The sequence below is a fragment of the Aegilops tauschii genome, chromosome 1 (assembly GCF_002575655.3).
Source record: "Aegilops tauschii subsp. strangulata cultivar AL8/78 chromosome 1, Aet v6.0, whole genome shotgun sequence".
NCBI classification, from domain to species: Eukaryota; Viridiplantae; Streptophyta; class Magnoliopsida; order Poales; family Poaceae; genus Aegilops; species Aegilops tauschii.
In genome coordinates, this window is record NC_053035.3 from 238840902 (window position 1) to 238863340 (window position 22439).

At 46.7% G+C, this 22439-nt stretch overlaps 1 long non-coding RNA gene across 1 annotated transcript; it reads left to right on the top strand.

Moving 5' to 3' along the window:
* Positions 1-18630: 18630 nt before the first annotated feature.
* On the top strand, positions 18631-21557 carry LOC120975846 (uncharacterized). The gene is made up of 2 exons (XR_006671385.2): positions 18631-19223; positions 19352-21557. It is a non-coding gene; the product is annotated as an uncharacterized lncRNA (long non-coding RNA).
* The last annotated feature ends 882 nt before the right edge of the window (positions 21558-22439 follow it).

Genomic DNA, 22439 nt, shown 5'->3' on the forward strand with positions numbered 1-22439 from the left:
TAAGGATTAAAAGTAAAGATTGCAAAATAAACGGCAACAGAAATAGCTAGTTGACGGGAGATTAATATGATGGAAAATAGACCCGGGGGCCATAGGTTTCACTAGTGGCTTCTCTCAAGATAGCATAAGTATTACGGTGGGTGAACAAATTACTGTCGAGCAATTGATAGAATTGAGCATAGTTATGAGAATATCTAGTCATGATCATGTATATAGGCATCATGTCCGCAACAATTAGACCGACTCCTGCCTGCATCTACTACTATTACTCCACACATCGACCGCTACCCAGCATGCATCTAGAGTATTAAGTTCATAAGAACAGAGTAACGCATTAGGCAAGATGACATGATGTAGAGGGATAAACTCAAGCAATATGATATAAACCCCATCTTTTTATCCTTGATGGCAACCATACAATACGTGTCGGCTCCCCTTCTGTCACTGGGATCGAGCGATGCAAGATTGAACCCAAAGCTAAGCACTTCTCCCATTGCAAGAAAGATCAATCTAGTATGCCAAACCAAACTGATAATTCGAAGAGACTTGCAAAGATAACCAATCATACATAAAATAATTCAGAGGAGATTCAAACATTGTTCATAGATAATCTTGATCATAAACCCACAATTCATCGGATCTCGACAAACACACCGCAAAAAGAGTTACATCGAATAGATCTCCAAGAAGATCGAGGAGAACATTGTATTGAGATCCAAAGAGAGAGAAGAAGCCATCTAGCTAATAACTATGGACCCGAAGGTCTGAGGTAAACTACCCACACATCATCGGAGAGGCTATGGTGTTGATGTAGAAGTCCTCCGTGATCAATGCCCCCTCCGGTGGAGCGCCGGAAAAGGCCACAAGATGGGATCTCACGGGTACAGAAGGTTGCGGCGGTGGAAATCGGTTTTTGGCTCCGTATCTGATCGTTTGGGGGTACGTAGGTATATATAGGAGGAAGGAGTGTGTCGGTGGAGCAACGTGGGGCCCACGAGGGTGGAGGGCGCGCCCAAGGGGGTAGGCGCGCCCCCTACTTCGTGGCTTCCTGATAGCTTTCTTGACGTAGGGTCCAAGTCCTCTGGATCATGTTCATTCCGAAAATCACGTTCCTGAAGGTTTCATTCCGTTTGGACTCCGTTTGATATTCTTTTTCTGCGAAACTCTAAAATAGGCAAAAAACAGCAATTCTGGGCTGGGCCTCCGGTTAATAGGTTAGTCCCAAAAATAATATAAAAGTGTATAATAAAGCCCAATAATGTCCAAAACAGAATATAATATAGCATGGAGCAATAAAAAATTATAGATACGTTGGAGACGTATCATCTGTCGTAACGAACCGTTTAGGAAACAATATGTAAGGCACACGGGCCAACATATGAACTGTGTGCGATTTGTGCCCTATCGCACACGAATTTTCTGCGTAACCCGTCTACCATGCTAGACTCCATCGCACGCGTTTTCCAACAATTACCGTTTGCGATAATGTTCTATCACAAACGGTTCAGGAGCCCCTTCACACACATACAAGTGATGCAGACCGTTTGTGATTTGTTAGGTATCACCGACGGTTGCCGCAAGAGTGACGTGTGCTTTTCGTTTGGGATCCCACACGTTTCCTGAAAAAATTACAACTGGGATTGTATTTTGTATTGGGCACGGTTTACTCCCAGTTCTCGTGTGCGATAACGCGATATCACAAACGGTTCCGGAGAAGCTACGCACACGTAGTAGAGCTGCAAATCATTTGTGATCTGCTGTGTATCACCGACGGTTCCGCTATGATTGACGTATGCTTTCCGATGTGGATCGCACACACTCATTTAGTTGAACCGTGTGCGGAGGAATTGCCAGGTTAAAACAAAAATATCCCATTTTGAATCGGCACGCAAAAAGCAAATTCGCCACAATATTCAATTGAACAAATAAACAAAAATATCCCATTTTGAATCGGCACGCAAAAAGCAAATTCGCAACAATATTCAATTGAACAAATAGTGTCCACAGGAAGAACATTCATCAGATTTCGCAACAATTGCAATTGAACATATGGTAGCTAAATTCCAATGATTTGTCCACACATATATGCATTACATAATTAATCATAGTGTACGAAATACGAAGACCTCATCGGATGGAAAACAATGGATCCATGCATTATATGTCTAGAGGCTAACTCTTACTCAATGTTTTAGGAGAACGCATGCTAAAATCTTCATTATCACCAGTGGGATTGATGTAGTGATCCAGGAAGAAGTCGTTGATAAATCTCCGAACCATCAGCAATTCACCAGCCGGGAGCGGTTCAGGGGTCCTCGGTTTTAAGATGAGCTGTAGTAGTTTTAAGATCAGGATGTGCCATATGAGTGGAGTAGAAGATATCAATTAAGATAGACTTACTGGTACTAATTCGCGAGGATCGTCACAACTATCAGCAGATTTGCAGATGGAGATCATGTGTCTGCAAACATAGTATCCACAAAGGTTGGTCCCTGCTTCTTGCTGAGGACATTGAAATTTTTTGTACAAAATTAGTCATGTATTTGTCCTGTTAGGAACAACCTAACCGGTGTTAGATGTATTATTTTTTCTTTGGACAAAATAGAAAGAGGTTTATTAGAAGCTTGAACATTTGACTAGCGTAAGGAAAGGTATTTGCAGACTGTTGGATAAATTTTGAGAAAATAATGGATTTCGGTATGTTATCGGAGAAACGATCTCGTGTTGCATGGGTTGTTCCGTCTTGAACAGGTTCCCTGGTTTAGTTTTCCACAATGCGAGCACACTACAAATGATGATGAATTTTGACAACATCAATTATTGAATCAGATATGAATGCAAATTAATTTCAACATCATAGAATTCAACACCTATCCAAGAATTGTTGAAGATGCGTCAGATCCTGAGCGTTTGTTGACTCTCTGAGAGAATCGATGTAGTAAACAGTGTTCTTGTTTGGAACAATGAATACCAATATCCAGTGATTGCTACATATTAAGAAAGCCATGAACTTACGTATGATGTCGAAATCTGAAAGACAATCAGTGTATGCGTGGTTGTTTACTTGACTTACCGTTCATGATATGGCCAGAGAAATGATTGTGCATGGGACATGTTTTCGAAGATACGGAGGACCGTGTTAATGGCCCAGTCCCGTCGGTCCTTACCATCTAATGTTGTGCCATTTGCTAATGCAGAATCTATGAAATACACACTCTCCCTTTTTCTTCTCTGCGCATTCAATCCCCTGAGAGGAATAAAATGCAGTTAGCTGTTTATCATTTACAGCTTTGTATGGAGAAGTTGATCAGAGTTTGTTAAGTACTTACAAAATCAGGCATCTAACAAGAGTGGCATCGAGCACGATGAAGTTGAAGAAGAGATGTAAGTCCTCGAAACTCACATTGATGGAACCAACATCGTGTCAGAAATGATCTCTATTGTAGTAGACTAGCAAAGCATGATGACATGTTGACATTTGATCCATGCAATATTCATGTAACCCGCGGCAACTGGAGCTACACTCATCAAAGTATTCCCCAACAAGAAGTGGCTGGCCATGGAGGTAATTGCGTGCTTCAAGTATGTCTGCTTTTCTTTTAGCAAGCAACAATTCTACTTCTTCATCATCCATGGCGTCAAAAATAATATTACTCCCCGATTCAAACAAGATGCTATTAATTTGGTTCTGGGCGATGAGTGCTTTAAGTAAGAGGCAATCGTTCTCTTTCCTCTTCACTTTCCCGCTGCGCTTCCCCGTGGTCGTGGGTGTAGCCTTTTTGGCCACTTCCTTCTTGGTACTTGAAGCATTTCTGGCAGAACGTCTGGTTGCCTGCACGGTAGACTGCCGAGCAAACGGTGAAGCTTGGACGGACTTCTTAGCATACTGTTTATCTATGCCGGACCGCTATGCTGGCGGTGCTGCTATGATGGACTGCTGGGCTGTAGGAGCAGAGGCATCGGACTGCTGACCATGCATTGAAGCTATGTCGGGTTTCTGCGCGGGTGGTGCCAACTTGTCGGTGTGCTGAGGAGGCCGTGCCAACGCGTTCGTTTGCTGAGCAGGAAGTGCTGACACATTGGTATGTTGATCACGCGCCTGTGGACCGACGGACTGATGAGGCGGTTCCGTAGCATCAGACTGCTTAGCAATCTGTTCCACCAGGTTGGTCTGCTGAGCATGTGCTGCAGCTGGGTCTCCCCCCGCTGCTTCAGCGGCGGGCATCTGAACCGGTGGTGCATCATCAGTAGTTGTAGGCCTTCCCACTGGCTGCTTTGGGGCAAAGGATGACATGGCCTGTACGCCACAAAGTCAGTCCGGTTGATCACAGGTTGATGCATCAGCCCGCGAGAGTTGCTGTGGCAAGGAGAGCGTCACCGGTTGAGGGGCGACAGTGCTTGCTCTTGGCGGGGCTTCAGGAATCTCATCGATGAACTCTATTTCCTTTCGTGGCCACTGGATGTGATGTAACAGTGTTTCTCCCAAGGTCCTTTGCTCATCGAAGTCTCCTAGGACATTCTTCAGGGCAAATTCATTGAATCCAGGCTTTACTTCAGTCACGTAGCACTTCACACAGCCCGACTTCAATGGCACATTGTCCAAGAAGAGGCCATCTTCCAAGAAGGGTGGCAAATCCAGGTTGTTGCACATTTTAATGTACCTTCCTAATGTGTAAGCATGCCCTTTAGTCTGTCTTTCATTCCAGATATATCAGATATAGCATCATCACGAGAAGCTGCAGTCTCAGTGTCGCTGGGGTCAGCTGATGCACAACTACTCTTGTGCAGTGTTGTTGCGCAATAAGCAACATCATCCATGCCCGCCTCCCCTCCCATCTGCTGGCTATCTATCAGTGTTAGAGTCTTCTACATCATCATTGACTCCTCAACATCCTTTCGAACAGCCGGATAAATCTCCTTCTTCAACTTTTCAATCAATGCATTCTTCTTCATTTCACTCCACACTTTTTTCATGCTGAGCCTCTCTTCTTTGCTGAGTGTGAAAGCCCTCTTGTGCGGGACATTAACACATATACCCCTTGCATGGCCAGGGGGCTCTTTTGTGTCCAGAGCAATGGACAGAATGTCACATGGCCCTGAGTTCCTGTAGAACCTTCCAGGAATCTTGGAAGCCTCTACCATCACTTCATACAGTTTGGCGTCACGTGCGTTTTCAAAGTAATAAGTTCCGTCATCACACCTCTTTGCACGTGCCCGCAAGTAGTCTCTGGCGCGTTCGCCCCTGATTTCACTAAAGGCCGGATTCCCACGCGCCGCTACTGCTTCTTTGTCCTCCTGTTCCCATATCAGTTTCATGCCGTGGTATCCTGCCACACCCATATGGTGGGGGTGTATGTTCTTCTTCCGAAGTTCCGATTGCTTGAAACTCTTCTCAGCAAACTCTGGAGTTGCCCTGACCCTTTTGAATTCTGCCTAGTCTGCCTTCGTAATTTGGGGGTATGCGGGGATTGGGTCCTTGCCTTCACTCAAGTACTTCTTGTCCAACATGTGCTTCCCGTTTCTCCAAGCATCCCTAGCCTTCTCCAGTGCAGCGTGTTTCACCTGCATTCTCCACTGCTCTGGAACGTTGAAGTGATCCATGTGTCGGTGTACAAAAGTAGGGGCTCTCCTTTTGACCCCTTTACTTGTGCACGGGCAGTCAGAGCCACGCGCCGCGGCCACACTTAGCAGGGCAGAGGAGGGAAGCCGGAGAGAAGCCGAAGAATAAGACAACCAAGGCAACGCCAAGACCAGGAACACAGGAGAGCAAGAGGGCGAGGTAGGCTCCCTCGGCAAGATCCTTGCCGAGGAAGCCTCCGCAGCCCTGGCAAGAGCCTTGCAGGGGCAACGTGCCCGATGCCAGCAGAGCAAGCCACCCTTGAGCCCATGGGTCCCAACACCACCAACTACATTGTAACCAAGGCTCGGGAGGCGCCTCTGAGGTGGCATGCAGATCTTTGTCAAGACCATAAACATGTGAGATCATATGAGGACCAGAAGACGGCGACCCTCGGCGGGATCCTAGCCAAGGAAATGCACAAGACCCCCGGCAAGCGCCTTGCCAGGGACGACTACAACGCCACGACAAGACCCTTGCCGGCCCCTGGCAAGACCCTTGCCAAAGGCATCAACGGGGCCACTGCCAGGCCCGCGCTAGCCAGGACTCCACCGCCGTCCCCAAGCAGCTGCCAGCTCAACCAGCTGGGCAGGCACCTGCGTGGCGATGGGCGGCCTCTACACCGACTTAGCAAGCACCTGTGTGGCGGCATGCAACCCTTCGTGAAGGCTCCACCACCGTGCCAGCCCAGCAGCCAGCCAACGTGGCGCCACGATGCCTCGTTAGCTCAGACGCGTGTCAAGGCCAGGCGAGGCGGCAACAGCTGGGACGTGCTTCCTTGCCGTCCCCGATAAAGCAAGGGGGACACGTCGGCAGCGCATTAAATGCATTTGTCCGACGGTCCCAGAGGATAGGCTTATCAACTGTAGACCTTTCCACCTCCTGTGTGCCACTATGGCAACCCCTTTTTGTCTATAAAAGGAGGCCCGAGGCGACCAGGAGAGGGATTCGGCTCTTTTGGGCAAGTTGCACCCCGTAGCTAGCTCAAGAACACAAGAACATTTAATACACCCACCAAAGCAGGACTAGGGTATTACGCATCTTCGCGGCCCGAACCTGGGTAAATTATCCGTGTGCTTCCTGTCAGACCGGCTCTTTGCACAACCTCGCGCCCGTTGACCGTAGAAGGGATCCCAGTGATTCCATAGGTGTCGTTCCCACCGACAACTTTGGCGTGCTGATACGTCTCCGTCGTATCTATAATTTTTTATTGTTCCATGCCAATATTATACAACTTTCATATACTTTTGGCAACTTTTTATACTATTTTTGGGACTAACATATTGATCCAGTGCCCAGTGCCAGTTCCTGTTTGTTGCATGTTTTTTGTTTCGTAGAAAATCCATATCAAACGGAGTCCAAACGGGATAAAAACTGACGGAGATTTTTTTGGAATATATGTGATTTTTGGGAAGAAGAATCAACGCGATACGATGCCCGAGGGGGCCACGAGGCAGGGGGGCGCGCCCCAGGGGGGCAGGCGCACCCTGGACACTCGTGGCCACCCTGTAAGGCGGTTGGAGCCCTTCTTTCGCTGCAAGAAAGCTAATTTCCGGATAGAGATCGTGTCCAAAATTCAGCCCAATCGGAGCTATGGATATCCGGTTATAAAAGAAACGGTGAAAGGCCAGATCACAAAACGCAGAAACAGAGAGAGACAGAGAGACAAATCCAATCTCGAAGGGGCTCTCGCCCCTCCCATGCCATGGAGGCCAAGGAACAGAGGGGAAACCCTTCTCCCATCTAGGGAGGAGGTCAAGGAAGAATAAGAAGAAGGGGCCCCCTCTCCCCTTCTCTTCCGGTGGCGCCGGAACGCTGCCGTGGCCATCATCATCACCGCAATCTTCACCAACAACTTCACCGCAATCTTCACCAACAACTTCACCGCCATCATCACCAACTCTTCCCCCCTCTATGCAGCGGTGTAACCTCTCTCTTACCCGCTGTAATCTCTACTTAAACATGGTGCTCAACGCTATATATTATTTCCCAATGATGTATCGCTATCCTATGATGTTTGAGTAGATCCGTTTTGTCCTATGGGTTAATTGATGATCGTGATTGGTTTGAGTTGCATGTTTTATTATTGGTGCTGTCCTATGGTGCTCTCCATGTCGCGCAAACGTGAGGGATCCCCGTTGTAGGGTGTTGCAATACGTTCATGATTCGCTTATAGTGGGTTGCGTGAGTGACTGAAACACAAACCCGAGTAAGGGGGTTGTTGCGTATGGGATAAAGAGGACTTGATGCTTTAATGCTATGGTTGGGTTTTACCTTAATGAATGTTAGTAGTTGTGGATGCTTGCTAATAGTTCCAATCATAAGTGCATAGAATTCCAAGTCAGGGATGACATGCTAGTAGTGGCCTCTCCCACATAAAACTTGCTATCGGTCTAGTAAAGTAGTCAATTGCTTAGGGACAATTTCGCAACTCCTACCACCACTTTTCCACACTCGCTATATTTACTTTATTGTGTCTTTATCTAAACAGCCCCTTGTTTTTATTTACGCGTTCTTTATTTTCTTGCAAACCTATCCAAAAACACCTACAATGTACTTCTAGTTTCATACTTGTTTTAGGTAAAGCGAACATCAAGCGTGCGTACAGTTGTATCGGTGGTCGATAGAACTTGAGGGAATATTTGTTCTACCTTTAGCTCCTCGTTGGGTTCGACACTCTTACTTATCGAAAGAGGCTACAATCGACCCCCTATACTTGTGGGTTATCAAGACATTTTTCTGGCGCCGTTGCCGGGGAGTCATAGCGTGGGGTGAATATTCTCGTTTGTGCTTGTTTGCTTTATCACTAAGTAATTTTGATTTGCTGTTCTTAGTTGTTTTCTATCTTTAGTTATGGGTAGGAAACACAAAATACCAAAAAAAATAGTTGTACCTACTGAACCAATGGTTGAAGAACCACTCAAAATCTATCACACTCCTGAAGCTTATTACTTGGATCATCTTCGATCCCTATGTGCTCGTGCTGAAACCCCAACTAGCTTAGTTGATGGCAAATCTTTAGATGAGCATGCTTGTTATGTGCGACACCGTATATCTGAAAAAGGGAAACTATTATGGGATGAAATTCATATATTGAAGTGGTATGCTAGGCAACTATGCTTGAGATACGATTATACTTGTTGCTCTAGGATGAAGGCTCCACACCTTCCCTTTTCATGCAAATTTAATGATAATAAAACCTTAGCTTCTTATGCTAATGGTATATATGATTACTATGATGTGGAACAAATAGAAGAATTTGTTGCTTTTATGGGCGCTTATGAAATTGAATCTATGTTTAAAGAGTTAGAAAATCTTTATGATGCTATTTATAGACCTGAAAATTTAGTTTCCTTAAATATTGCTATGAGAATTATGAATTCAATTCCGATATTGATGCATTTATTGAAGACTACTCCGCTGTCCAAGAAGAGACTAATATTTTACAGGAGTCTATGGAAGAAGAAATTGATGAAACTGTGAGCTCATTGGATGAAAAAGATGATGAGGAGAGCGAAGAACAAAAGGAGGAAGAGCGGATCAGCTACCCGTGCCCACCTTATAATGAGAGTAACTCTTCTACTCATACATTGTTTAATTCCCCTTCGTGCTTACCGAAGGATGATTGCTATGATGACTATTATGATTCCGTTGATTCTCTTGAAATATCCCTTTTTGATGATGCTTGCTATGCTTGTGGCCAAGATGCCAATATGAATTATGCTTATGGAGATGAACTTGCTATAGTTCCTTATGTTAAACATGAAATTGTTGCTATTGCACCCACACATGATAGTCCTATTATCTTTTTGAATTCTCCCGACTACACTATATCGGAGAAGTTTACCTTTATTAAGGATTATATTGATGGGTTGCCTTTTACTATTGCACATGATGATTTTGATGAATATAATATGCATGTGCTTGATGCTCCTACTTGCAATTATTATGAGAGAGGAACTGTATCTCCACCTCTCTATGTTTCCAATATGATAAAATTGCAAGAAACTGTTTATACTATGCATTGGCCTTTACTATGTGTGCATGAATTGTTCTTTTATGACATGCCGATGCATAGGAAGAGAGTTAGACTTCGTCATTGCTTGATATATGTTACTTTGTGCTCACTACTAAATGCTAAATCATTGCTAATTAAAATTGGCTTTGATATACCTTGGGATCCGGGTGGATCCATTACTTGAGCACTATATGCCTAGCTGAATGGCTTTAAAGAAAGCGCTACCAGGGAGACAACCCGGAAGTTTTAGAGGGTCATTTATTTCTGTTGAGTCCTTTCATATAGTTTAAAAACAACAAAAATAAAGAGGGGAACCCAAAACTTTTTCAAAAAGAAAAGCGAAAGTGAGAAAGACAAGCATTGTTGAAGTGGGAGCTAGCCTTGAACTTTGTTCATGCTCACGGAAACTTTGTGAATCTTGATTACAGAAAATTTTTCAACAAAAATAATTATCCCCTTGTACAATTCCATTGTATTATAAAAATAATGTGCCAAGGTTTGCCTTTAGGATGTTTACAATGCTTGTTCGTTTGTACGGTGCAGGACAGAAACTTTGGCTGTAGTGCGCGATTTTACATTTTTTACTGGAACGTCAAATGGTTCTGATTCTTTTTGCACTGTCTTTCTATATAAATTTTTTAATTTTCCTAATTTTGGAAGAATTTTTCAAGTATCAGAAGTATGGTGAATGTTCAGATTATTACAGACTGTTCTGTTTTAGACAGATTCTGTTTTTGATGCATAGTTTGATTGTTTTGATGAAACTATCAATTTATATCAGTGGATTAAGCCATGAAAAAGTTATATTACAGTAGACACAATGCAAAAACAAAATATGAATTGGTTTGCAACAGTACTTAGAGTAGTGATTTGCTTTATTATACTAACGGATCTTACCGAGTTTTCTGTTGAAGTTTTGTGTGGATGAAGTGTTCGATGATCGAGAAGGTCTCGATGTGAGAAGAAGGAAGAGAGGCAAGAGGTCAAGCTTGGGGATGCCCAAGGCACCCCAAGTAAATATTCAAGGAGACTCAAGCGTCTAAGCTTGGGGATGCCCCGGAAGGCATCCCCTCTTTCTTGAACAAGTATCGGTATGTTTTCAGATTCGTTTCGTTCATGCGATATGTGCAAATCTTGGAGCGTCTTTTGCTTTAGTTTTCATTTTTATTTTTTGCACCATGCTGGTATGAGATAGTCCTTGGTTGATTTATAGAATGCTCTTTGCACTTCACTTATATCTTTTGAGTATGGCTTTATATAATGGTTCATGTGCTTCACTTATATCATTTGAAGTTTGGATTGCCTGTTTCTCTTTACATAGAAAACCGCCATTTGTAGAATGCTCTTTTGCTTCACTTATATTTGTTAGAGCGTGGGCATATCTTTTGTAGAAAGAATTAAACTCTCTTGCTTCACTTATATCTATTTAGAGAGATGACAGGAACTGGTCATTCACATGGTTTGTCATAAAATCCTACATAAAACTTGTAGATCACTGAATATGATATGTTTGATTCCTTGCAATAGTTTTGCGATATAAAGATGGTGATATTAGAGTCATGCTAGTGGGTAGTTGTGGATTGTAGAAATACTTGTGTGGAGGTTTGTGATTCCCGTAGCATGCACGTATGGTGAACCGTTATGTAACGAAGTCGGAGCATGAGGTATTTATTGATTGTCTTCCTTATGAGTGGCGGTCGGGGACGAGCGATGGTCTTTTCCTACCAATCTATCCCCCTAGGGGCATGTGTAGTAGTACTTTGCTTCGAGGGCTAATAAACTTTTGCAATAAGTATATGAGTTCTTTATGACTAATGCGAGTCCATGGATTATACGCACTCTCACCCTTCCATCATTACTAGCCTCTTCGGTACCGTGCATTGCCCTTTCTCACCTTGAGAGTTGGTGCAAACTTCGCCGGTGCATCCAAACCCCATGATACGATACACTCTATCACACATAAACCTCCTTATATCTTCCTCAAAACAGCCACCATACCTACCTATCATGGCATTTCCATAGCCATTCCGAGATATATTTCCATGCAACTTCCATCATCATCATATACATGACTTGAGCATTTATTGTCATATTGCTTTGCATGATCGTAAGATAGCTAGCATGATGTTTTCATGGCTTGTCCGTTTTTTTATGTCATTGCTACGCTAGATCATTGCACATCCCGGTACATCGCCGGAGGCATTCATATAGAGTCATATCTTTGTTCTAGTATCGAGTTGTAAGTAAATAGAAGTGTGATGATCATCATTATTAGAGCATTGCCCCAAGAAAAAAAAGAGAGGCCAAAGAAGCCTAAATAATAAAAGGGGGCCAAAGAAGCCCACAAACAAAAAGAGAAAAGAAAAAGGGGCAATGTTACTATCCTTTTACCGCACTTGTGCTTCAAAGTAGCACCATGTTCTTCATATAGAGAGTCTTTTGAGTTATCACTTTCATATACTAGTGGGAATTTTCATTATAGAACTTGGCTTGTATATTCCAACGATGGGCTTCCTCAAATGCCCTAGGTCTCCATGAGCAAGCAAGTTGGATGCACACCCACTTAGTTTCAGTTTGAGCTTTCATACACTTATAGCTCTAGTGCATCCGTTGCATGGCAATCCCTACTCCTCACATTGACATCAATTGATGGGCATCTCCATAGCCCGTTGATTAGCCGCGTCAATGTGAGACTTTCTCCCTTTTTGTCTTCTCCACATAACCCCCATCATATCATTCTATTCCACCTATAGAACTATCTCCATGGCTCACGCTCATGTATTGCGTTAGGGTTGAAAAGGTTGAAGTGCATTAAAAAGTATGAACCAATTGCTCGGCTTGTCATCGGGGTTGTGCATGATGTGAATATTTTGTGTGGTGAAGATGGAGCATAGCCAGACTATATGATTTTGTAGGGATAACTTTCTTTGGCATGTTATTTTGAAAAGACATGATTGCTTTATTAGTAGGCTTGAAGTATTATTGTTTTTATGTCAAATGATAGACTATTGCTTTGAATCACTCGTGTCTTAATATTCATGCCATGATTAGATACATGATCAAGATTATGCTAGGTAGCATTCCACATCAAAAATTATCTTTTTTATCATTTACCTACTCGAGGACGAGCAGGAATTAAGCTTGGGGATGCTGATACGTCTCCGTCGTATCTATATTTTTTGATTGTTCCATGCCAATATTATACAACTTTCATACACTTTTGGCAACTTTTTGTACTATTTTTGGGACTAACATATTGATCCAGTGCCTAGTGCCAGTTCCTGTTTGTTGCATGTTTTTGGTTTCGCAGAAAATCCATATCAAACGGAGTCCAAACGGGATAAAAACTGACGGAGATTTTTTTTGGAATATATGTGATTTTTGGAAGAAGAATCAACGCGATACGATGCCCGAGGGGGCCACGAGGCAGGGGCGCGCCCCAGGGGGTCAGGCGCACCCTGGACCCTCATGGCCACCCCGTAAGGCGGTTGGAGCCCTTCTTTCGCCACAAGAAAGCTAATTTCCGAATAGAGATCGTGTCCAAAATTCAGCCCAGTCGGAGTTACGGATCTCCGATTATAAAAGAAACGGTGAAAGGCCAGATCACAGAACGCAGAAACAGAGAGACAAATCCAATCTCGGAGGGGCTCTCGCCCCTCCCATGCCATGGAGGCCAAGGACTAGAGGGGAAACCCTTCTCCCATCTAGGGAGGAGGTCAAGGAAGAAGAAGAAGAAGAAGGGGCCCCCTCTCCCCTTCTCTTCCGGTGGCGCCGGAACGCTGCCGTGGCCATCATCATCACCGCAATCTTCACCAACAACTTCACCGCCATCATCACCAACTCTTCCCCCCTCTATGCAGTGGTGTAACCTCTCTCTTACCCGCTGTAATCTCTACTTAAACATGGTGCTCAATGCTATATATTATTTCCCAATGATGTATGGCTATCCTATAATGTTTGAGTAGATCCGTTTTGTCCTATGGGTTAATTGATGATCGTGATTGGTTTGAGTTGCATGTTTTATTATTGGTGCTGTCCTATGGTGCTCTCCGTGTCGCTAAAGCGTGAGGGATCCCCGTTGTAGGGTGTTGCAATACGTTCATGATTCGCTTATAGTGGGTTGCGTGAGTGACTGAAACACAAACCCGAGTAAGGGGGTTCTTGCGTATGGGATAAAGAGGACTTGATGCTTTAATGCTATGGTTGGGTTTTACCTTAATGAACGTTAGTAGTTGCGGATGCTTGCTAATAGTTCCAATCATAAGCGCATGGAATTCCAAGTCAGGGATGACATGCTAGCAGTGGCCTCTCCCACATAAAACTTGCTATCGGTCTAGTAAAGTAGTCAATTGCTTAGGGACAATTTTGCAACTCCTACCACCACTTTTCCACACTATCTATATTTACTTTATTGCGTATTTATCTAAACAGCCCCTAGTTTTTATTTATGCGTTCTTTATTTTCTTGCAAACCTATCCAAAAACACCTACAAAGTACTTCTAGTTTCATACTTGTTTTAGGTAAAGCGAACGTCAAGCGTGCGTAGAGTTGTATCGGTGGTCGATAGAACTTGAGGGAATATTTGTTCTACCTTTAGCTCCTCGTTGGGTTCGACACTCTTACTTATCGAAAGAGGCTACAATTGATCCCCTATACTTGTGGGTTATCACGCGCCTGGTAGGGGGCGCAGTTGTGAGAATCTGGTCTAGCAGTTAGCCTAGCGGTTCTTCATCGCCATGGCTTCCAAGAAGAAGGCGGCCACGGCGGTCGGTTCGTCGGGAGCCGGACGGCCCGTACCGGTGTGGGCGAGTAGCGGGCCGGTCGCAGACAGGACCCGAGGCGCGGCCCGTGAGCACCAACATCGCTCTGGCAGTAAGAGCCTGGCGAGCAGCATCGTTCGTGCACGAGACGACGGGCCGCACGCCGCAAAATCCAGAGACAGAGCTTGGCCCCCCGCAGGCGGCGCGGGGCCCTCCGGGGGCGTCGCCGTGCCACCCACGGGCGGCGCGGCGACCTCCAAGACGCCCACCCCGGCGCCCACATCGCGCTCTTCCCGGGGTGTGCGCGACGAGCAGCGTCGCCACATTGGTGACCCTGGACACCGCGGTGGGAAGAGCCTTGTGCATCATCTGCGGGACGAAGGAGGCCAGCATGCCCGCGCGAAGTGCTGGCGAAAATGGCACGCGGCAGCTGGGCCGTGATAGAGCTCCTTCTAACATGGTTAGAAGTCGAAGCGCGCCACAGTCCACGCAGCTTTCACCACCACCCACGCCAGCAGAAGCTTTGGCGCGCGCGCCGCTGCTCCTCGACTTCCCTCCTGCTGCGGAGAAGCTCGACGAGTGGGGAGCCACCAGCCGGAGCCTCGTCGCCGTCGCCAACAAAGACGAGTCACGGCCGGTGGGGCCCTCAGGCCGGCGCTCCATCGAACCACCGCACGCCAGCAGTGCAGTGGCCGGAGGCGCCGCGGCCACGGTGCACTCTCCTCCTCCACGCCAGCCACCGCGGGTGTCGGTCCATCGTGATGACGCTTGTGATAACATTTCCATAGCGTCGTCCGACCCATGGACCCACTGCGACCAACGCCAAGTTCTTCGGGAGCGAGCTCATGAAGACGCTCGAACCACCATCGAGCGCCGGAGCGATACACGCCACCAGTCAGATAGGCGGGCGGGGCCCGCTATGGACCACCCAGCACCGGGAGGCTCCGGCGGCCTACCTTACGAGGTGGGTTGCCCAGCCTTTACCTGTGAGTTGTGGCAGTTCCAGTGGCCATCCCACCGCACGTTCAAGCCCGATGTCGGCGAGAAGTACAATGGCAAGACCCACCCGTCGGAGTTCCCCAGCATCTACACCATCACGATGCAAGCCGCTGGGGCTCGCGACGATAAGGTGCTTGCCAATTACTTCCCGTTGGCCCTGAAACCCAATGTCATGTCTTGGTTGATGCACTTGCCGGCGGATTCCATTTCTTCTTGGTCGGACCTGTGTCATGAGTTCGTTGGTGCCTTCACTGGAGGCCACCAAGCTCATGGCAAGGCGAGTGATTTGCATATCATTCCCCAGAAGGAAGGTGAAAACCTACGCAAGTACATACAGAGGTTCAGCCGAGTGCAATACAACATCCCAGATGTTCATCCTGCCACCGTGATCAGCGCATTCCATCAGAATGTGCGCAACCGCAAGATGCGTGGCAATGAACAAGGTCAAGGATGTGGCCGAACTTTACGTTCTGGCCGATAGATGTGCTCGGGCAGAAGAGGGGAGGAAGTACGCCGGCGAAGACGCCGGCGCGGAAACCGACTCTACCGACGAAGACACCGCCGCCCCGACGAAGAAGGGTCGGCGTCGCAACAGGAAGCGCAAGGGCAAGACCGTGCTTGCCGTCGAGGTATCCGACGACACCGGCGCCGCCAAGAAGGCCAAGGCAGACGACCCCCGCAAGGAGATTGCCGGGTGCACCGCTTGCCGGGCCTTGGCGGCTGCCGACAAGCCAGGGGGCTCCGACAAGCAGTACTGCAAGATCCACCGCACCAAAGGCCATGACCTCCAGAACTGCCGACAAGTCGAGCTGCTTGCTGAAAAGCAAAAAAGCCAAGTATGAGAGGCGGGACAAGGAGAAGGGCCAAGATGGCGCTGAAGGATCCAGCAAGAAGCGTGGCGGCCAAGGAGGTCGCCGCGGCAAGGATAACCAGTAAGAGAGGCCCGCTCGGGGCCGTGACAAGAAGCAGGAAGACGATGATCATGACGAGGACGACGAGTCCAGCGAGCATGAGTTCCAGAAGGCTACGGAGGCCATGTGCGTCGATGGTGGCGCCTCGCTGCATACTACTCACCGCCAGCTCAAACAGTGGGCGCGTGAGATCACAGCAGCGGAGCCCTCGTTCGACGCTCAGAAGCCACTGAAGTGGTCCAGCACGCCCCTCATCTTTGACGCCGAGGACCACCCTGACCGCACAACTGCGGCCGGGTGTTTGCCGTTGTTGGTCTCACCAACGATACGAAACCTCAAGGTGAACAAGATGCTGGTTGACGGCGGGGCCGATCTGAACTTGATCTCACCCGTTGTGATCAAAAGGCTGCAAATTCCTGATGGAGACCTCGAGGAAACGGGCACATTTCAAGGGGTCAACCCGGGAAGGAGCCAGCCGAAGGGGAAGGTCACAGTGCATGTGACTTTTGGAGGCGAGTTGGACTACAGGACGGAGAGGATTGTCTTTGATGTAGCCGAGATCCCCTTGCCTTACAACGGGATCCTCGGCCGCCCGGATCTAACCAAGTTCATGGCAGCGTCGCGCTACGCCTACAACACGCTGAAGATGCCTGGGACAATGACCATCATCACCATCCCCTCCGACAAGAAGGACGCGCTGATCTGCGCTGACCAACTCTACCGTGAAGCAGTTCCAGCAGCTGCCGCCAAGGCACTTGCTCCTGCAGCTGAAGCCCCGGGAGGGAAGAAGAAGACCGGCAAGACCTCTCGCACCCACTCCGGCAAGCGCACCTCTTCGGAGTGTTGTGCTACCGTCGAGGACGTGCCAGAGAGCTCCACCGGCAAGAGCAAGAAATCCAGAGCTGCACCACCAGAGACCAAGAGGGTGTCCGTCAAGGAGGATGGCGCTGGAGGGGCTTTCACCATAAGCTCCACCCTCGACAGCAAATAGGAAAGCGCGCTCGTCACTTTCCTGCGGGTGAATGTCGATGTGTTTGCATGGCAAGCATCCGACATCCCCGGCATTCCCAGGGAAGTGATTGAGCACCATCTTGCTGTCTGTCCCCATGCGCGACCCGTCAAGCAGAAGGTCAGGAAGCAAGCTTTGGAACGGCGGGAATTCATCACAGAGGAGATCAGGAAGTTGGAGGCGGCGGGCTTGGTGAGAGGAGTGCTCCATCCGACGTGGCTGGCTAATCCGGTGGTGGTGCGCAAGGCGAACGAGAAGTGGAGGCTGTGTATTGATTACACAGATATCAATAAGGCTTGTCCTATGGACCCCTTCCCATTGCCGCGCATTGACCAGATTGTTGACTCCACGGCCGGGTGCGATATGTTATCATTCCTCGACGCCTACTCGGGCTACCACCAGATCTTCATGACAAAGGAAGACGAAGAGAAGACAACATTCATCACCCCATGTGGTACGTATTGCTTTTTACGGATGCCTTTCGGGTTGAAGAGTGCTGGCTCGACATTCGCAAGGGCGGTCCAAATTGGTTTTGAGCCCCAGCTACATAGAAATATGGAAGCTTATATGGATGACATAGTGGTCAAACTAAGGACAAGGCAACCCTTGTACAAGACTTAGAAGAGACGTTTGCCAACCTACGCAAGATCAACCTCAAGTTGAACCCTGAGAAGTGTGTCTTCGGCGTTCCGTCCGGCAAACTTCTCGGGTTCTTTGTGTCGCAGCGTGGGATCGAGGCAAACCCGGACAAGATCAAGGCTATTGAGCAGATTAAGGCACCCAAGCGGATCAAGGATGTGCGTCGGCTCACTGGCTGCGTTGCCGCCATGAGCAGATTCATCTCCAAGTCCGCTGAGCGTGCCCTTCCCTTTTTCAAAATATTGAAGAAGGCGGGCCCAATGGAGTGGACCCCAGAGGCCGAGGCAACGTTGCAGGATCTGAAGAAATACCTTTCCTCTACACCAATACTGATTGCGCCTAAACCACAAGAGTCGTTGCTGCTGTATCTGGCGGCAACGAATCAAGTGGTCAGTGCCGCGCTAGTGGCGCAGAGGGAGGTCGATGAAGAGGCAGTGGCAACGGCGGGACTGACGGATGGCAAGCCAGAGATTCCCCTGGCAGGGCCCGATGCCAGCAAGGCAAGGCCTCCGGCAGAGTCTGACGCCATCAGGACAGGGCCCATGCAATCAAAAGAGGCGGTGCAGAAGAAGAAGATGATGCAGCTACAACAAAAATCCCCTTATAGCAACACATGTTTACCAACGATACGATAAAATGTGTTGTTGGCTGTGATCCCACCTCCCACCCCCAGGAGAGCTAACCTCCTCCAACCCACCTCCACCTTATTTGCACTTTCTCCGTGCAAATATCACGCAGCGAAGCAGAGTTGTAAAAAAAAAAAGTTAGATCTTATCTCCCAGCCGGCGCTCTCCGCCGATTCCTCTCTCACCGGCGCGGCTCCCCCTAATCTCTCTCCTCGATCTTCCACCTTGGAGACGTCCTCCACGCGCCTCCATACGCCCCCGCATCCATGGGTCACCAGCTCGGCTCGGTGCCTCAGCTGGTGTGACGGCCCGGCGTCTACGCACGCGCGGGAGCCAACTTGGGCTCGACGGAGCTGCTCCGCCTCGGCTACCTCGACTTGGACGCCGAAAGTTCAGTAAGGCACTCCTCCCTTCTCCTCTTATCCTTCCCGCTACTGCCCACCTACATGACCACCGCACCTCACGCGCGAGCCCGAGGGCGCAAGGCACACCGCCTCCGTGCCCCTTCCCCGCGTCTTAGCGCTGTTCGACGCCACCGCCCAACCCTCCGCTGCGGAAGGTGGTTGATGCCTTCCCCCCAAGCGACGCCTTGGCGTCCCTCTCCCGACCACGGCGGGATTCTTTATTGCGCCTCCAGCATCTCTGTGAGTTGTGCATTCCTCTCCTAGTTAAAATTTGGGCACATCTTCTCTGGTCATTGATATGGGAGCAGTGTGTGCTCCTCTTCTGGTTGAACAGAACCCCCTGAATCTTGACCCCCTGTTCATGTTAGGTCTTTAAGGACCTAATTGTGCTTGACCGTGTGGTTTGATGTTGTGAATCACAAGGTAATAATAATTTTCCGTGTGCCTGCACCAAATCCTTTAATTTTTTTTGCTTTTAACAGTGTTTGTATGTCAACCCCTCTATAGGAATACAGCAAGCGACACCATATGGGAGTTTGGGTACTACATTTATGATCAGTTCCTCTGAATAAGCACTAAGCAATTCACACGATATTTATCCAAAATGAGGAACTGTTTTTGCCAACTGACAACCATCACAAGTCAGTACTTTAGTTTTGGGTGAAAAACTAAATGACTTGATTCATATACGATTAGAAGAATTATCTTTCTTTTTAGTGTGCATTTTCAATTAAATTAACAGTATGCATTTAACTTTTAGCAGTGAATGTGCAAGTCAGCTTTAATGCTAATCACAAACTGAAAGGCTCACATCTATAAGAAATGACATCGCCCATGGGCTTTAGCATACTCAGTATGTCAATAGGAGCAAGATCATGCCATACTTGTCCGCTTGTGAGTTGTGAATAGAAGGACTAATAAATATTCTCAATTGTCAGATGCATAAAAAAGGTGATAGTAGTTTCCCTGTGTTATTATAGTTGGATTGCGTTTATATTATTATGTCATCGAAGTTAACTATGGGTTCTGTCATATTCAGGGGTTCTGTTCAAAGAAGTATGCAGCTTGTCTGAATTATTCTCGCGGGAGTTGTGCAGAATCCAGGACAATTCCTTCTTCCCATAACCACTTTGGTGTCCTGTTATTGAACCAAGTATACATCACTCAGGTACATCCACTGCCCATTTATCTTTTATGCCTACATATACTGATAGTGTTCGTATATAATTCTTATGTAACTCCCAGCTGGCTTAGTAACTAGAAACCCCCGACAAGACCCTCTTTCTGATATCTCTAATTTAGATCCATGCTCAAGAAGTAATACAGGTAGAGCTACTCTTGACTCCCCTCTATATATATACATGTATTGCAGGATTGTTACTACTGTTCGTATTTAAATTTTGTTATGTTAACAAAAAATGTTCAAACTATGTGTATGGGATGTCCAGCAGGGCGAACGATGTGTATGACTGATGTATATCTCTAGACACCCCTTTGAGTTTCAGTACAAAACATGCTGATGTACTCAAGTGGTATGGGACTTATTTTGGAAGTGGTTTATGGAAGAAAATAATTTGTATGCGGATATGCTATGTTCATTATACAGAGATTATGCTTCTATTTTGTCATGCAACCGGTACACGTACATTGTTATAGATAATTCCATTGAGAATGCATGAATGTCAATTCGAGAATGGCGCCAAAACAACCTGTATACTGTATATTGTTATTAGTGGGATTTATCCCTGATTCTTATATTAGGCCTACTCAGCACTCGTTGTACATCAAGTTGTGTGTCTACAATAATTAAAGGTAAAGCCATTTGCTATCACCTCTTCACCGACCATGTTTTGATTGTATTCTCATCGCATTTTTTATTTTCAGCGATGTAGAAATGGTAAATATTGGATAGCATCTTCAAATTTTTGGAAATACTCCCTCCGTTCACTATTATAAGAACTTTTTTCTGAATCAGATGTATGTAGATGTGTTTTAGTGTGTTTGTTGACTCGTTTCAATCCGTATGTACACCATATTGAAATATCCAAAACGTCTTATTATAGTGAACGGAGGAAGTATATAAGCAAAATCCATGTCCCTGTTGGCTGAGAAAAAAATGTGATTGTTACACTGGTATGTACTGACCTAGAATATAAATTTGAGGCTGTTAACTTGGGAAATGGTCAGTAATGTGTGTTGATGTACACTAGAAAAATATGATCAAATGTCAGAAGTATTTTTCATGCAGCTAGATCAGTTATCTCATGGCCTTCAACCATTTTATTTTGCTTCCTTTTTCAAATTTATTGCTCTGTTAACCTGCTTTATTTATTCTTTGTTTAATGATACATTACTCATGTCAGCTTTTTTGTTGTTGTAGATCGCCCAGATAAATGGATGGTGCATGACTAAGTTGACTGCAAGGTGGAGAGTGTGGCCACTACCAGATAGTTTTACATTATGTTACAGAATGTCACTTTCATGGTCAATGTATGGAAATCATGTATACATTCTTTGGATTGTGTTCCATGTAATGCAACCGAGTGGATTTAATAAATGAGATCTTTCTCTTTACTGGATTTGCTGCTCATGTGCACTTTCAATGTTGATTTAGTAATATTGTTGGTAATGCATAAAATACTACTCCATATAAGGGCCGAACTAATCTGCCATGTCCATTTCAAAATCAGTTTGTGTAGGTTCTACCAACGCATGTGAAGTGTTGTTAGGCTGCAACTATATAAGTTGCTACCTTGCAACACTTTTTCACATCGATTACCAACGCAATTATATACGTTGTTGTAGACCCTTGCAACGCCACCAACGGCAACACATAATAATCCGTTGGTGTAGACATTGCAACGGTTATATGGACATTCACCAACGCATCGATGCGTTGCTAAAGGGGGGTTCGTGTTGTAGTCTGGTTTACTTTTTCAGCTCCCTCAAGCAGGGGGCTAGGTCAAGGTACTCTGGCGTGCAGAAATTGCTCTTCGGCCTCCTTATGGCCTCGAGGAAGCTGCGCCACTACTTCTAAGCACACGAAATCACCATCATCACCCGTCTCCCGTTACAACGGATACTGCACAACCCAGACGCGACCGGAAGGATTGTGGAGTGGGCCTTGGAGCTTTCAAGCTTTGGTCTGAAGTTTGAAAGTACTTCGACAATCCAGAGCAGAGTCTTAGCGGAGTTCATTGCAGAATGGACCTCAACGCCTGACGAGGAAATCCAGGAGACCACTCTCCCCGGCAAGGAAGCAAGTCACAACTGGATCATGTACTCTGACGGGGCTTTCTCGCTGCAAGGCGCCGGTGCTGGTGTGCTGCTCGTCGCACCCACCGGAGAGCACCTCAAGTATGTAATCTAGATGCACTTTCCCAGGGAGATGTCCACCAACAACACTGCTGAGTACGAGGGGTAGCTTGCCGGTCTCAGGATCGCGGCAGACCTCGG